Source organism: Balaenoptera physalus (genome assembly GCF_965194825.1).
Source record: "Balaenoptera physalus genome assembly, chromosome: 14".
Taxonomy (NCBI): domain Eukaryota; kingdom Metazoa; phylum Chordata; class Mammalia; order Artiodactyla; family Balaenopteridae; genus Balaenoptera; species Balaenoptera physalus.
Window position 1 is genome coordinate 89,998,149 of NC_138893.1, and position 18,831 is coordinate 90,016,979.

Genomic DNA, 18,831 nt, shown 5'->3' on the forward strand with positions numbered 1-18,831 from the left:
AATCCTTTGTCAGTTGCTTCATTTGCAAGTATTTTCTCCCATTCTGAGGATTGTCTTTTTGTCTTGTTTATATTTTCCTTTGCTGTGCAAAAGCTTTTAAGTTTCATTAGGTCCCATTTGTTTATTTTTGTTTTTATTTCCATTTCTCTAGGAGGTGGGTCAAAAAGGATCTTGCTGTGATTTATGTCATAGAGTGTTCTGCCTATGTTTTCCTCTAAGAGTTTGATAGTGTCTGGCCTTACATTTAGGTCTTTAATCCATTTTGAGTTTATTTTTGTGTGTGGTGTTAGGGAGTGTTCTAATTTCATACTTTTACATGTAGCTGTCCAGTTTTCCCAGCACCACTTATTGAAGAGGCTGTCTTTTCTCCACTGTATATTCTTGCCTCCTTTATCAAAGATAAGGTGACCATATGTGCATGGGTTTATCTCTGCGCTTTCTATCCTGTTCCATTGATCTATATTTCTGTTTTTGTGCCAGTACCAAACTGTCTTGATGACTGTAGCTTTGTAGTATAGTCTGAAGTCAGGGAGCCTGATTCCTCCAGCTGCGTTTTTCTTTCTCAAGATTGCTTTGGCTATTCAGGGTCTTTTGTGTTTCCATACAAATTGTGAAATATTTTGTTCTAGTTCTGTGAAAAATGCCCTTGATAGTTTGATAGGGATTGCATTGAATCTGTAGATTGCTTTGGGTAGTAGCGTCATTTTCACAATGTTGATTCTTCCAATCCAAGAACATGGTATATCTCTCCATCTATTTGTAGCATCTTTAATTTCTTTCATCAGTGTCTTATAATTTTCTGCATAAAGGTCTTTTGTCTCCTTAGGTAGGTTTATTCCTAGATATTTTATTCTTTTTGTTGCAATGGTAAATGGGAGTGTTTTCTTAATTTCACTTTCAGATTTTTCATCATTAGTGTATAGGAATGCTAGAGATTTCTGTGCATTAATTTTGTATCCTGCTACTTTACCAAATTCATTGATCAGCTCTAGTAGTTTTCTGGTAGCATCTTTAGGATTCTCTATGTATAATATCATGTCATCTGCAAACAGTGACAGCTTTACTTCTTCTTTTCTGATTTGGATTCCTTTTCTTTCTTTTTCTTCTCTGATTGCTGTGGCTAAAACTTCCAAAACTATGTTGAATAATAGTGGTGAGAGTGGACAACCTGGTCTTATTCCTGATCTTAGTGGAAATGGTTCCAGTTTTTCACCATTGAGGACGATGTTGGCTGTGGGTTTGTCCTATACAGCCTTTATTATGTTGAGGAAAGTTCCCTCTATGCCTACTTTCTGGAGGGCTTTTATCATAAATGGGTGTTGAATTTTTTCGAAAGCTTTCTCTGCATCTATTGAGATGATCATATGGTTTTTATTCTTCAATTTGTTAATATGGTGTATCACATTGATTGATTTGCATATATTGAAGAATCCTTGCATTCCTTGGATAAACCCCACTTGATCATGGTGTATGATCTTTTTAATGTGCTGTTGGATTCTGTTGGCTAGTATTTTGTTGAGGATTTTTGCATCTATGTTCATCAGTGATATTGGCCTGTAGTTTTCTTTCTTTTTGACATCTTAATCTGGTTTTGGTATCAGGGTGATGGTGGCCTCGTAGAATGAGTTTGGGAGTGTTCGTCTCTCTGCTATATTTTGGAAGAGTTTGAGAAGGATAGGTGTTAGCTCTTCTCTAAATGTTTGATAGAATTCGCCTGTGAAGCCATCTGGTCCTGGGCTTTTGTTGGAAGATTTTAAATCACAGTTTCAATTTCAGTGCTTGTGATTGGTCTGTTCATATTTTCTATTTTGAAGGAGTACTTTTAATATACAATGTCTTTCCTATATCTACTGTCTTTTAAACTTCAGACACTCCCTCTTGAAAAAAGATTGTCAAATTGCCAAATCATCTGACTGTCCATTGTAGCTTAAGTTTTTATTATTAAGAGGTAATTCATACTGAGACTAAAAACAAAAACCATGTACTTTGTATGCCAAAGATGAATATATTAATAACTTTTTATTTGTAACAGATTTTTTTTTAAAAAATGAATGGAAATTGCTTTCCAATGTACTTGTATGTAAATACACATTTCCTGTTGCCCCTCCCTCCCACACAAACAATTCCCCATTTCTCCCCTCCCCCTAGCCCTTGGCAACTACCATTCTATTTTCTACTTCTGTAAGTTTGACTATTTTAGATGCATCATATAATTGGAATCATGCAGTATTTGTTCTTACGTGAATGGCTTATTTCACTTAGCATAATGCCCTCTAGGTTTATCCATGTTGTTGCAAATGGTAGGATTTCCTTCTTTTTTAAGGCTGAATAATATTCCATTATATATTCCCCACATTTTATTTATCCATTCATCTATTGATGGACATTTGGGTTGTTTCTGTATCTTGGCTATTATACATAATGCTGCAATGAACATGGGATTACAGATGTCTCTTTGAGATCCAGATTTCAATTCTTTTGCACATATAAACAGAAATGGGATTGCTGGATCATATGGCCATTCTTTATTTGACCCTAAGCTTGATTCCTTCTACTCCTCTTCCGTTACCCCTGAGTAAACTTTTGCTTTGTCCCTTGGCTGTCTTTTGACACCTTATTCTCTCTTTTAGAAACGTAGTCTTCAAATGTGCTCTTTCCTATGTGTTTAGACTCCTCTACACCTTGAATTTTGTTATACAAAACTAACCAATTCTTTTTTTTATAGTATATATGCACATTTTAGGTACAAATAGCATTACAATTGGTAAATATAAGGTAAGCTGAACTTAACATGAATTTATTTTGTAATTTAATTTAATTTTTTATATAGCAAGTTCTTATTAGTTATCTATTTTATACATATTAGTGTATATATGTCAATCCCAATCTCCCAATTCATCCCACCACCACCACCACCACCACCCCCGCCACTTTCCCCCCTTGGTGTCCATACGCTTTTTCTCTACATCTGTGTCTCTATTTCTGCCTTGCAAACCAGTTCATCCGTACCATTTTTCTAGATTCCACATATATGCATTAATATACAATATTTGTTTTTCACTTTCTGACTTACTTCACTTTGTATGACAGTCTCTAGGTCCATCCACGTCTCTACAAGTGACCCAGTGTTGTTCCTTTTTATGGCTGAGTAATATTCCATTGTATATATTTACCACATCTTCTTTATCCATTCATCTGTTAATGGGCATTTACATTGCTTTCATGAACTAGCTATTGTAAATAGTGCTGCAGTGAATATTGGGGTGCATGTGTCTTTTGGAATTAAGGTTTTCTCTGGGTATATGCCCAGTAGTGGGATTGCTGGGTCATACAGTAATTCTATTTTTAGTTTTTTAAGTAACCTCCATACAGTTCTCCATAGTGGCTGTATCAATTTATATTCCCACCAACAAGGCAAGAGGGTTCCCTTTTCTCCACACCTTCTCCATCATTTGCTGTTTTTAGATTTTCTGATGATGCCCATTCTAACTGATGTGAGGTGATACCTCACTGTAGTTTTGATTTGCATTTCTCTAATAATTAGTGATGTTGAGTAGCTTTTCATGTGCCTATGGGCCGTCTGCATGTCTTCTTTGGAGAAATGTCTGTTTAGGTCTTTTGCCCAGTTTTTGATTGGGTTGTCTGTTTTTTTAATATTGAGCTGCATGAGCTGTTTATATATTTTGGAGACTAATCCTTTGTCCGTTGATTCGTTTGCAAATATTGTCTCCCATTCTGAGGGTTGTCTTTTGGTCTTGTTTATAGTTCCCTTTGCTGTGCAAAAGCTTTTAAATTTCATTAGGTTCCATTTGTTTATTTTTGTTTTTATTTCCATTACTCTAGGAGGTGGGTCAAAAAAATCTTGCTGTGATTTATGTCAAAGATTGTTCTTCCTGTGTTTTCCTCTAAGAGTTTTACAGTGTATGACCTTACATTTAGATCTTTAATCCATTTGGAGTTTATTTTTGTGTATGGTGTAAGGGAGTGTTCTAATTTCATTCTTTTACATGTAGCTGTCCAGTTTTCCTATCACCACTTATTGAAGAGACTGTCTTTTCTCCAGTGTATATTCCTGCCTCCTTTGTCATAGATTACTTGACCATATGTGCGTGAGTTTATCTCTGGGCTTTCTATCCTATTCCATTGATCTATATTTCTGTTTTTGTGACAATACCATGTTGTCTTGATTACTGTAGCTTCGTAGTATAGTCTGAAGTCAGGGAGTCTGATTCCTCCAGCTCCATTTTTTTCCCTCAAGATTGTTTTGGCTATTCGGGGTCTTTGTGTCTCCATACAACTTTTAAGATGTTTTTTCTAGTTCTGTAGAAAATGCCATTGGTAATTTGATAGGGATTGGATTGAATCTGTAGATTGCTCTGGATAGTATAGTCATTTTCACAATATTGATTCTTCCAATCCAAGAACATGGTATATCTCTCCAACAGTTTGTGTCATCTTTGCTGTCTTTCATCAGTGTCTTATAGTTTTCTAAGTACAGGTCTTTTAACTACTTAGGTAAAACGCCTTATTCCTAAGTATTTAATTCTTTTTGTTGCAGTGGTGAATGGGATTGTTTCCTTAATTTCTCTTTCTAATCTTTCATTGTTAGTGTATAGAAATGCAAGAGATTTCTGAGCATTAATTTTGTATCCTACAACTTTACCAAATTCATTGATTAGCTCTAGTAGTTTTCTGGTGACATCTTTAAGATGATCTATGTAGAGTATCATGTTATCTGCAAACAGTGACTGTTTTACTTCTTCTTTTCCAATTTGTATTCCTTTCATTTCTTTTTCTTCTCTGATTGCCATGGCTAGGGCTTCCAAAACTATGTTGAATAAGAGTGGCGAGAGTGGACATCCTTGTCTTGTTTCTGATCTTAGAGGAAATGCTTTCAGTTTTTCACCATTGAGAATGATGTTTGCTGTAGGTTTGTCGTATATGGCCTTTATTATGTTGAGGTAGTTTCCCTCTATGACCACTTTCTGGAGAGTTTTTATCATAAACCATGATGAATTTTGTAAACAACTTTTTCTGCATCTATTGAGATGATCATATACTTTTTACTTTTCAATTTGTTAATATGGTGTATCACATTGATTGATTTGCTTATGTTGAAGAATCCTTGCATCCCTGGGATAAATCCCACTTGATCATGGTGTATGATCCTTTTAATGTGTTGTTGGATTCTGTTGGCTAGTGTTTTGTTGAGGATTTTTGCATCTATATTCATGAGTGATATTGGTCTGTAATTTTCTCTTTTTGTATTATCTTTGTCTGGTTGTGGTATCAGGGTGATGGTGGCCTCATAGAATGAGTTTGAGAGTGTTCCTTCCTCTGCAGTATTGTGGAAGAGTTTGAGAAAGATGGATGTTAGCTCTTCTCTAAATGTTTGATAGAATTCACCTATGAAGCCATCTGGTCCTGGACTTTTGTTTGTTGGAAGATTTTAATCACAGTTTCAATTTCATTCCTTGTGATTGGTCAGTTCATATTTTCTATTTCTTCCTGGTTCAGTCTTGGAAGGTTATACCTCTCTAAGAATGTGTCCATTTCTTCCAGGTTGTCCATTTTATTGGCATAGAGTTGCTTGTAGTATTCTCTTAGGATGCTTTGTATTTCTGTGGTGTCCATTGTAACTTCTTTTTCATTTCTAATTTTATTGATTTGAGTCCTCTCCCTCTTTTTCGTGAAATGTCTGGCTAAAGTTTTATCAATTTTGTTTATCTTCTCAAATAACCAGCTTATAGTTTTATTGATCTTTGCTATTGTTTTGTTTCTAATTCATTTATTTCTGCTCTGATCTTTATGATTTCTTTCCTTCTACTAACTTTGGGTTTTGTTTGTTCTTCTTTCTCTAATTCGTTTAGGTGTAAAGTTAAATTGTTTATTTGAGATTTTTCTTGTTTCTTGAGATAGGATTGTATTGCTATAAAATTCCCTCTTAGAACTGCTTTTGCTGAATCCCATAGATTTTGGATCATTGCGTTTTTGTTGTCATTTGTCTCTAGGTATTTTTTGATTTCCTCTTTGATTTCTTTAGTGATCTGTTGGTTATTTAGTACCGTATTGTTTAGCCTCCATGCTTTTGTGTTTTTAACATTTTTTTCCCCTGTAATTTATTTCTAATCTCATGGTGTTGGGGTTGGAAAAGATGCTTGATATGATTTCAGTTTTCTTAAATTTACCAAGGCTTGGTTTGTGACCTAAGATGTGGTCTCTCCTGGAGAATGTTCCATGTGCACTTGAGAAGAAAGTGTAATCTGCTGTTTTTGGATGGAATGTCCTATAACTATCAATTAAAACTATCTGGTCTATTGTGTCATTTAAATCTTGTGTTTTCTTATTAATTTTCTGTCTGGATGATCTGTCCATTGGTGTAAGTGAGGTGTTAAAATCCCCCACTAGTATTGTGTTACTGTTGATTTCCTCTTTTATAGCTGTTAGCAGTTGCCTTATGTATTGAGGTGCTCCTATGTTGGGTGCATATATATTTATAATTGTTATATCTTCTTCTTGGATTGATCCCTTGATCATTATGTAGTGTCCTTCCTTGTCACTTGTAACGTTCTTTATTTTAAAGTCTATTTTATCTGATATGAGGATTGCTACTCCAGCTTTCTTTTGATTTCCATTGACATGGAATATCTTTTTCCATCCCCTCAGTTTCAGTCTGTATGTGTCCCTAGGTCTGAAGTGGGTCTCTTGTAGACAGCATATATATGGGTCTTGTTTTTGTATCCATTCAGCAAGCCTGTGTCTTTGGTTGGAGCATTTAATCTATTCACATTTAAGGTAATTATTTATATTTATGTTCCTTTTACCATTCTCTTAATTGTTTTGGGTTTGTTTTTGTAGGTCCTTTTCTTCTCTTGTGTTTCCCACTTAGAGAAGTTCCTTTCACATTTGTTGTAGAGCTGGTTTAGTGGTGGTGGATTCTCTTAGCTTTTGCTTGTTTATAAAGCTTTAGATTTCTCCATCAAATCTGAATGAGATCTTTGCCGGGTAGAGTAATATTGGTTGTAGGTTCTTCCTTTTCATCACTTTAAATATATTGTGCCACTCCCTTCTGGCTTGTAGAGCTTCTGCTGAGAAATCAGCTCTTCACCTTATGGGCATTCCGTTGTATGTTATTTGTCATTTTTCCCTTGTTGCTTTTAATAATTTGTCTTTATTTTTGTCAGTTTGATTACTATGTGTCTCGGCATGTTTCTCTGTGGGTTTATCCTGTCTGGGAGTCTCTGCGTTTCCTGAACTTGGGTGGCTATTTCCTTTCCCATGTTAGGGTATTTTTTGACTATAATGTCTTCAAATATTTTCTCAGGTCCTTTCTCTCTCTCTTCTCCTTCTGGGACCCCTATAATGCGAATGTTGTTGCATTTAATGTTGTCTCAGAGGCCTCTTAGGCTGTCTTCATTTCTTTCCATTCTCTTTTCTTTATTCTGTTCCACAGCAGTGAATTCCACCATTCTGTCTTCCAGGTCACTTTTCCGTTCTTCTGCCTCAATTATTCTGCTCTTGATTCCTTTTAGTGTATTTGACATTTCAGTTATTGTATTGTTCATCTCTGTTTGTTCTTTAACTCTTCGAGGTGTTCTTTAATTCTTCTACATCTTTGTTGAACATTTCTTGCATCTTCTCAAGCTTTGCCTCCATTGTTTTTCCAAGGTTCTGTATCATCTTCACTGTCATTATTCTGAATTCTTTTTCTGGAAGGTTGCCTATCTCCCCTTCATTTAGTTGTTTTTCTGGGGTTTTATCTTGCTTCTTTATCTGGTACATAGTCCTCTGCCTTTTCATTTTGTCTATCTTTCTCTGAATGTGATTATCCTTCCACAGGCTGCAGGATTGTAGTTCTTCTTGCTTTTGCTGTCTGCCCTCTGGTGGATGAAACTATCTAAGAGGCTTGTGCAGGTTTCCTCATGGGAGGGACTGGTGGTGGGTAGAGCTGGGTGTTGCTTTGGTGAGCAGAGCTCAGTAAAACTTTAATCTGTTTGTCTGCTGTTGGGTGGGGCTGAGTTACTTCCTTGTTGGTTGTTTGCCCTGAGGCCCTGTGGTGGGGGTAATGTTGGACTCCAGGAGGGCTCACACCAAGGAGTACTTCCCAGAACTTCTGCTGCCAGTGTCCTTGTCCCAGAGGTGAGCTACAGCTGCCCCCACCTCTGCAGGAGACCCTCCAAGACTGGCCTGTAGATCTGGTTCAGTCTCCTATGGGGTTATTGCTCCTTCCCCCTGCGTCTTTATGCTCACACTAGTTTGTGTGTGTCCTCCAAGAGTGGAGTCTCTGTTTCCCCCAGGCCTGTCAAATTCCTGTAGGTGAATCCCATTTGGCTTCAAAGTCTGATTCTCTGGGAATTCCTCCTCCCGTTGCCAGACCCCCAGGGAGGTTGGGAAGCCTGACGTGGGGCTCAGAACCTTCACCCCAGTGGGTGGACTTCCATGATATAATTGTTCTCCAGTTTGTGAGTCACCCACCCAGAGGCAAAACTAACCAATTCTTAATTGACTACTTCCTCCAATTGGCTCAACTTTGCTGGAGAAGGTCCAATATTAATTCAGTCATTGTAGTGAGCATCTATGGTCCAGAAACTACAATAACACTAAGAAACCAAAAATATTTCAAACAGTGCTCTTGCTGTCAAAGAGCTCAAAGTTCAATCTGAAAGACAAGGGACTGCTTTCTAATTTCAGTGGTATCCTATAATAAAGATCTGTAAAAAAAACAAAAGTACATGATCCACATTATATGCATATCAGCCATGTGCTCTTTCATTCCACACAGTCCTTTTATTCACTGCCTATTGATTCTCTGCCATACTGTCTCTCAGTAAGAGGATTCAGAGTTACTTCACTTATACCAAGTGTCCAATTCCACCTACTCACGCTACCTTACTTCTACTTTTATACCCACCCAAAGTAATCCCAATATGAACCCTAACAGCCTTCCTTTTTCACATCACAATTTCTCTATCTCGTTACCAATTAATCTCTTTCCCTTTCCCTGTCTCAGTTTTCCCTTCTTCTCTCTACTCTCCCATTTCTGAAAAAAAAAAAAAAAGCATACCTTGTTTTATTTGCAACTAACTTTAAACTTCATATGCTTTCAACACATCACTCCTTCCTACCGTAGGACTGCTTAATCCAGTGTCTTCATTCTTTCTAACGTCTCTAGTCACTAGTTCTCATTGACTCCTGCTCATTTATTTACTAAAACCTTACTTTTTTGTGATCCTGAAAATAAAATATTTCGTTACTTCTGGCATTGAAGGTTTAACTTGTCTAAAGCAGATCTCCTGCATCCTGGCTTCCTGTAAAACTCCAGTGGCTCCAGTCCATTATGAAGGTGATTGCTCCTGGTAGCCACACATCTTATCCTCAGCCTCCCTTCTATCATAGCAGAAGAAAGACTCATGCTTTCTAACCATGAATATTGATGTGGTGAAATTGCTGCTAGTTAGCCATGCTATAGAGCTGCAACCAGGCTTTGTCCCCACCCAAGGGAGAGGTTGGTGAACCTCCCAACTGTCAGAAATTCTGAAGGTTCTGAGATTTTACCATATGTGTAGGCTAGCAATGTAGTTACCACAATTTCTTGGATGTTAGGAAATGACATGAGACTGCTAGGTCAGATGTGAGGGCTATTTTGTTACTTATAGCAATAGCAGCAGCCAGTGTATCAGCACTTTTGCACCAGGTACTCAAGCCTCATCTCCTGCACTGGAACATAAAGAGGGCTGGATGGTATCTGCACATGCAGTAAGTTGTGATACGGAAGAGAAACACTGAACTTAGAAAAACTGAATCTTTTATAATGAGAGATAAGCATCTATATGCTTTGCTCTGGAGGGAGATACCATCTTTATTGTAGTGAACAGTAAACATGCCTGCTTTTTGTTTCAGAAAGAGACACTGTTTTCCAAGGCTGTGAGCAAAATGCTCTTTGCTCTAAAGGGACACACTATCTGTGTCACCAGAGGCAGTTTGATATGCAGACATCATTGAAAAGATAGTCTTGAACAAAGGGCAGTCAGTGCCTCACTACCAAGATGTGCAGAAATGTGGGTGTTCCATAGAGAATTGTCACCCAATACCAACCACAAATGTTGATCCTCCAGCAGAGAGGTGGGTTCTACTCTGTCTTATTGCTATTGTGTTCTATCCTGGTGCTCCCCTAATTATGCTACTTAAAATCATCATAGTCCAGGAGTCAGAGACCTTTCCAGCAATTCTAGATCTCAGTGAAGCCCTAGAAGGCAGTGGGTAACAGGGGACCTACAGACCTGCAAGTTCTTTTGTTTCTGTGAGTTCTTCCTGGGTGAGTGTTGCTGCATCAGGTCTCTGTGTGTGTTCTTTGTTGATTTTTCATTTTTAGCATGGTAGGCAAACACATGTGCAGCCCTCGTGATTATATCTTTTTAGTTACCAAAATCGTCAAAGTCTGTATTCATATTTAAAAAAAGAATTAATGGAATCAACAAATATTTATTGAACACCCTCAATAAATGTGTCAGGCACAATTACTGGGAAAAAAATATCTCATCATAAAATTTCTACTCTAGGTGAGATACCAATTCTTACCTATAAAATTAAGAGTGACTTTTAATAATAATAATAATATACAGTGCTGATAAAGATATAGTGAAATGAGCAATCTTACAAGTTGCTTTTCAATTATAATTGCTACAAATCTTCTGTAGAACAATTTACCAATAAATATCAAGGGCTTTAAAAATGTGCAACAAGTTATAATTTACCACATTGTTTTTAATAATCAAAAGTCACAAATTATATGCCTAATATGTTGAGGGAGAGTAAATAAATTTTGATATAACCATGAGATAAGCTTTTGTCCAATAATTATGTTTACTAGGAGTGTTGAAAAAGGTACAAACATATTAAAGACTCAATGGAAAAAATATGTGTTCTAAAATTGTATATATTTCAAATTTTCAATAATGTAAAATTCTACAATAATATTGCAAAGAAATATGCTGAAATACTAATAGTAGCTTTCCCTGGGTAGAAGTATTTCATTCTACATATTTTACTGTTTTCCAACATCTCTCCAAAATATCTCTGTGTAATCTAGTATAATAAATTAGAACTTGGACTCTGGTATTATACTTCTTTAGGCTAAAATTCTGCTTCTACCTTTTTCTAGCTGTGTGACTTTGGAAAGCTATGTAACTCGGCAAAACGCCAGTTTATTTATCTAAACATCGGGTATCTAAACAATATGTCCCAGGCTGCAGTGAGAATTGAATAAAGTACATAAAGTACTTAGTAGAGTGCCTGGTACAGAGGAAAGGGGGCCATATTTTGTTGTGGATAGGAACATAGATTCTGGAGTCAGACTACCTAGCTTTCAATCCTGGCATCTTTACTTACCAGCTGAGCAAGTTACTTAAAGTTATCTCTGTGTCTCAGTTTCATTTCTTTGTATCTTCAGTTCTTATAAGAGTGCTTGGAACATAGTAGGTGCTCAATAAGTATTGAATGCATGAATTAATGATGGCTGTGATTATGTTATTATTTAAATATTAAATTTAATATGTGTACCCAATATCTCCAAATTTCTAAACCATTCCATTACATCTTTTGCTCCTTCAGCGTCTCTGAAAAACTCTCGAAGGTCACTTAGTATTCTTTGTTACCACATTAAATGATACATCTTCCATTTGAATCCTTGTTGATCACCTTGAACGTGTGACATTGCTAGCCATTTCCTTCTCCATTGACCTCTTGTCAATTGGTTTCTATATCTGTGTTGTTTCTCGGTTTTCCCCAAAATATCTCATATCCCACTGTTTCTGTTTCTGCCCGCTATTTTTCCTGAATACATAACAGATGTTCCCCCAAGGTTCTACAATTCAGTTATCATGTTAAACATTGAAATGAATAATATCCTTATTCATTTAGTAAAGCCCTTCTAATTTATTAAGATGCATGTGAAAATATGTTATACTTTTTCATAAAATTTCTCTTCAACCAGAAGTGACTGCCCTACCACCACCTCTGAATTTCCAGTTTTTTGTGTATTCTCCCTTAAGACCCTTATCATAGACTACATTGGTTATGTGTATGCTTTTGCTCTTCTTTAAAATGTGCATTATCTTAGGGCTGAGCTTTTTTTTTCTTATTTATCTTTATATCCCCCAAGATGACTATTATAATATCTTATCTAAATTGGGTACCAAATTTTGGTTGTTGTTGTTTGCTTATGTGTTTGTTTTGAACAAGTCATCTGATTAAATAATGAATTCCTTATTAACTCATGGTTTAGGTATGTATGTGAGGACAATCAGACTGCAGCACAAGGCTCCAAAGTGGATTCAACTTTTGATATAGGTGGTCCTTCCCTTCCCCTTGACTCTGTGTGAATTTCCCTGAAGTTGATGGTTAGATTAAACAAGACTTTCTTTCCCAAAGAAATATCATTGATTTAGCATATATATGATGACTTAAAAATTACTTTGCATTTTTCTCTTAAATACTGTTCATCAGTATTAAAGTGTCATAAAAATATAACAAAATGGCTGAATGGAAAATGTTCAAGAGAAAAAGCATATTTTATATTCATACGTGTATGTGTGTATGTGAATGTAGATAAAATACAAATAAGAGCGATAATATAAAAATTAGGAAAAACAATTATATGAGACAATGTAAAACATGTCCAACTACTCAAACTCCAAAAGTATCAGAACTGACAGTTAAAGAGTTAATTGAGGGCTTCCTTGGTGTCGCAGTGGTTGAGAATCTGCTTGCTAATGCGGGGGACACGGGTTCGAGCCCTGGTCTGGGAGGATCCCACATGCCGTGGAGCAACTAGGCCCATGAGCCACAGCTACTGAGCCTGTGCTCCGCAACAAGAGAGGCCGCGATAGTGAGAGGCCCGCGCATCGCGATGAAGAGTGGCCCCCACTTGCCGCAACTAGAGAAAGCCCTTGCACAGAAACGGACCCAACGCAGCCAAAAATAAATAAATAAATTAATTAATTTAAAAAAAAAAGAGTTAATTGAGCCAAATACTAAATTAGGTTTTGGAATTATATATTTATGGCAAAAAGACAAAGACTTTGCTAAACTAATGGAGTGATTATTGCATAACTGTGTACTCTGTACCAAATATAGGGAATCCAACTCAATTTTTAATCATTTCTTTCACAATTATGGTAAAGGAACATTGTGTGCTTTGATGCTATCTGCTGTTTGGTCATATCTTTAAACTTTCAGGAAGCATGTAACATTAATCATACAAATTAGATTTCCATCTCAGAAGAGATACATATAATTCAGACCAATGAAGGATAAGCAAATTTTCCTCTACTCTGGAGAAGAGAGCAAACACTGCCAATGTATTTTATTAATAAGGGAGCTTTCTACTCTTTGCACCTGATTGTGTTCCTAATTTCATTAGTGGAATCCATATGAAATATTAGAGCATGATATAGATATTGACACTGATAATAGAAATTAGGTCTCTAATGTGAAAATGTTTCCAGCTACCAAGCAGCATAGATTATATATTTTTAATTTTTATGTTTCCTCATGACTTCATGATTTAATTGTATTAAGTATGTAATTAAATTTTCATTATATCCAGGGCCTGCCATTCTCCATCACACCACCTGCAAAATCATGACTCCACGATTCAGCTAATTCAATCATTCAAGACGGTATTAAACTAGTTCTCTTCTATAATAGGCCAACCCAACCCTAGTGAGCCTAACCAAAGGACAATTTTTCTAGAAGCATTTCTAACAGGATACCATACAGAGCTGAAAGTCTTGGAAGGTGCACATTTAATTTATGTGAAAATTGAAAGGAAGAACATTCCAGGCAAGAGGGACCACAGGTGCTAATATTCTGAGGTTGGGAAGTGTTTAATTTTGTTCAATGACTAGAAAAAGTTCACTGAACAGTACAGTATGCAATGGGCATAGTGTAGAAGATGAAGTTGAGAAATCAGGCAGGGGTCAGACTATGTGTGGGTTTTTTTTAATTTAATAAGTTGATAGATTGAATGAATGGATGGATGACACAGTAGCCTACCAGAAGTAATGGTTCCTTGCCTATAGCTGTGGCTCTCACTGTTTTTCAAAATATAATTTGACAATATGGCATGAGGAGTCTTCACAAAATGACCAAATTACTAGATTTTGATAGAGTTCACAGCTTACAATTATATGTTGTCCATCAAAAATAAAATGCCCAGAAACTCCTTTTACTGTCATATGAGACCCATGACCAGCCTTAAGCAAAGTGATCACAGAATCCATGGGTATGCCCCTCTCAGACCTCCAACTGCAAGGAGGGGAATTGACCAAGTCTTCCAGCTGCTATGCTCTGAAATCCATTGCTGCTCCCATGCTAAGAGTATGTTTGGGTGCCCCATGGGCTGTGCCTTGCCAATGCCTAAGTGCATCTGAGATTCTAAGGCAGGCGCATTGCTGGAGACCCTGGATGCCTCTAATGACTAACTCTGGGTTGAGGACTCTCCAGTGACTTTGCCTCATTTTCCTTAAACTGCGCATCTGTCTAGAAAGTTTTCATGTCCTTCCTTCCTTGACTCCTTCACTCAGTCATACTTTTATTGGTCTAACGAGTCTCTCGGCCTTTTCCAACTTCCTCCTATTTTTGTCTCACAGACAGTTCTTTTATAAATCTTTGCATATTTAATCCCATTTAAGTGTCTGCTTCTCAGAGGACCCAGACTAACAAAGTGGTAAAGCAGATCAATTTGCTTTTGACACCTCAGTTCTCCTGTCTTGCCAAGACTTAAACTAAAATAGTATCATAAACATTCTTATTTTCAGTGATTTTAATTTAACACATTTCACGTAGTCAATTAAAGTTCTTATCTAACAAATTTTTAAAAACTATTCTTTGGTATTTGATGGTCCATTAAACCCCAGTGATCTCTAAGGAAGGTGCAAAGCCACTTCACAATCTCACAGGGAGCTTAAAATTTTGCTGTCACACTTGTAAACTATGCTATTTCTCTAACTAGTTTCAATTCTTATAGAATTTCAATTACAAGAATTCTTATAATTCAAATACTGTAATCATAACTATAATTGTTGAATTATTTAGTAATCTGACATGTAGAATAGGTTTTATTCTTACTAACCTCTTCTTGTACAATAATAATTTTTGGCAGGAAGGTGGTATTTTTCACTTTAAAAGTAGAAATCAAAACTTTTTCCGACTTAATCTTCATTTTCTTTTGCATATGACAGAGTCCTGTGTCCCTTTCCCTTGATGCATATATCTTTTTTTTTCTGAGACACATGTGACCACCTTGTGACAGGACATATTACATTCTATGATAATTTTTATAAGCAAATGGCATTTCATCAGATCTAAACTCCTCTGCCTAACTTTCAAAGTTCTTTTTTTTTTTTTAAGTGAAGTTACCTTTTTTTTTTCATACCCTCCTAACCTCTATTGTGTGTCTGAAGCTCCTCTCAAATTCCTCTCCTCTGCTCCCCACAACACAGGCACCAAACCCAAGCCTGGAATTCCCCTTAGCATTTTATTAACTTTATCCACATGTGCTCACATTTCATGTATCCTTTAGGACAGAGTTCATGTTCTTTTTCTTCCACAGAAATAACTCTGATCATGCTTACCTTCATTTACCCTTTCACTTCAATAATCTGTTAATTTCATTTGCGTTCCTGGTTATAAACTATGTTATATATTATTATTATAATGTTATTCTAGTAATGTAATTATTAATATAATGAGTATAATAGTGTATTTTATTAATTTAATAATATCATATTATGCAATGACTTACCTGGGTCATGAATAATTTCATGTCTTCATGTTTTGGTCATGTCTCCCACATTATGGTTGTGAAAGTTTAGGTATCAGCATATCAGAAGTTAGAAAGCACCTGAACTGGGACTGGATTCTTCCTCAATTACTTACCAGTTGTTTGACCTTGGATGACTTACTTAATCTCTCTGATCTTCTATTTTCTTATAAAATAATGGAGTTACTTCCTTTTAGGTTTTGTTTGTGGTTCAAATGAGATAATTCATATAAACACACTTTCTACAGTACCTTCCATTTATAAATAAGTGACATATATTTCACTGTTTTCCTTCTGTCCTATACATGAGCTTTTTAAAAGACTAGAATTGTGGTTCTTTGGGTTCTTAAAAGTGATCATGACCTAGTACCATATAAATATTTAGTGCATCTTTTTCATTTGTAATGTTAAATTCTGTATTTGATCTTGACTAATATGGCAGACACCATATAGGAACAGATATTTCTCCCTTTTATCTTTCTTTCCTTCTTTGAATAATAAATTAGAAACTACTCCTGAATTGAATGTGATCCACAGAATATTTATGCAACGGCAGCAAATCACATTTGTCCCTCTCCAAAATAATGCAATTTCATAGAAGAAGGACCAAGGTTTGCAAGCTGAATGCAGTTATGTTTCGGTATGAAAAACTTGATTAACTGATAGTATTATGCCAAGAAAAAAGATGTGAATTTTAAATAGAACACAACCAAAATTTTTATTCATTTTACCAGTTGTTCCATAGTTAAAGAGTAAGTATAAGGAATCTCTCATTCCTAGCTCCGCTTTTATCTATTTAACTTAATTCTCAGACGTATTCTGTCCACGTTGTTGTTCATTTGGTCCTTATAGCTATGGACCTAAGAGAAAGAGAGAGACCCTTGGAAAACCAGTGTCTATGCATCTAATTTCAAGAAGATACTCTGATCGACTCTTCTTGGATATTGTCCTATTCATGAATCCATCATTTTGGCCAAGAGAATAGGATACTTTGGCAACCTATGATTTTACTCCCATCAGCATAATAGGGTGAAAGGAGAAGTTCCCCAAAGTACAAATGTAGGATAAAAAGCAGAATATGTCCACTACAAAAGTTATCATTTTAAAAAAATTGGAGAATGATAGTTCTCACTAATAAGGTAACTTGGTGGCTAATAGTTTCCATAAATACCGTATTTGAATTTTTAATTTTAAAATGAAATGACAATAACGTATGATTGGCCTGAAAATTATAAGTTATTTAATTTTGGGTGACAGACATGTTTTATAATGCCTTGTATCTACAGTAACTATAAATGTGTAAATAGTATACATCTGAGCTAACTCAACATTGGCATGCTTTCGTACACTGTCTTTCAAAGTCACTAATGTATGGACCATATTAAGGAAAATAATTTTTATGCCCTCTCTCATGATGACTTTGTTTTTGTTACAGCGTCACTCAACTATGTACGGACACAAAATGACATAGAAAACACCTATAGGATTTACCATGTCTCAGACTTTAAGATCTTTCCATATAATAACATATTTAATCCTGAGTGGAGCTTTCTGAGTTGAGTGCTACTACTGCTCTGTAGTACAGATGAAAACATTGACAAAGAGAGAGGCTAAGTAACTTGAACAAGGGCATGCAGCTGGTGATAGGCAGTCTGGCTCTGTCTAGAATCTACATGCCTAAGCACTCTGCAACACTGGTATTAAATATAACTCCGTATGCATATAGCTTATACATAATTATAAAACCAAAACCCAGTTACAAATAAAATACAAAACTGAAAATATCAATAAATGGCCTCCTAACCAGTCTTCGTACTTCCCACTTGTCCTCCCCATCAGTCTATTCTCAATATAAAAGCCCAAGTATCCATATGTAAGTCAGAACATATCAGTACTCTATTTAAAATTGTGTATTATTGTACTCCCCCCAAAACACACTTAAACTAAAATTGAAAGTTATTATTATGACCTAAGGACCTTATATGATCTGACATCACACTAACTCAAAATCCTACCGCTCTTTGTCTCACTAACCACGCTCCAGACACAATGGCATAGTAACTTACTGTTCATTGAACATGCCAGGACTGCTCCCAGAGTGGGCCCTTTGGACTAGTTGTACTTTCTTCCTGGTTTGCTCTTTCCCTAGAAACCTGTGTGAGGAGTAAGCACCCATATCATTTTTTTTTCTGAAGTATATCCAGTTTACCCAGTTCAGTTTATTAAAATGACCATCTCTTTCCTGCAGCATTACAGTATCTTATTTTTTTCTTTATTTGGCCGTAGATCAAGAACACGTGTGGGTCTATTTCTGGACTTTATTCTATTGATTAATTTGTCTTAGCCACAGGTGTCTCTTTTATTTCCTAATTAATATTCAAGTTCTGTAGGGTGATACCACTTTTAAAATCAAAATATGATGTGAAATTTGTTTTATTTAATTTGGTGGGACAAGTTTAACACAGATAATTTATTGCCCAATAAGGCAGTAGAATAGATAATATGTATCTTTTGCCAAGTGTCCTAGTCATTTCTTTTATGGAATCACTGAGACAGAATGAGTTCCTATATAAATAGCTAGGAAGTCACTGATAGGATTCTTCCTGAAGTATAACGGTTTATGGACTTGGGTCCTGCTTTAGGGGATAGTAATGCAATAGTGGAGAAATTCAGAGGCAACTTGAAATGGTTTTCTATTTTAACTCCAGAGCAGAGGTTGACAACCTATTGCCCATGGCCCAAATCTTGCTGGTCATCTGTTTTTGTAAATAAAGTTTTATTGGTTACTTTTGTGCTACAGTGGCAAAGTTCAATAGTTGTAAAAGACATTTTATGACCCGTAAAGCCTGAAATATTTACTGTCTGGCTCTTTATACAAAATGTTTGTCAACCCCTGCTCTAGAAAATCTGCACATGATCTTCTAAAAGAACTATTTATCCTATAGCTGTGCTAGGAACTTAAATAGGCCATATTGCTATATTGGTTCCTAGATGCACTACTGAGAAAT

The 18,831-nt window shown here is 36.0% G+C and overlaps 1 protein-coding gene across 4 annotated transcripts in view; it reads left to right on the forward strand.

Annotated features, from left to right (window-relative positions):
- Positions 1-18,831, forward strand: part of CTNNA3 (catenin alpha 3) — a 1,725,675-nt gene that overhangs the window by 1,490,645 nt on the left and 216,199 nt on the right. The gene's annotated exons all lie outside the window — the stretch shown is intronic.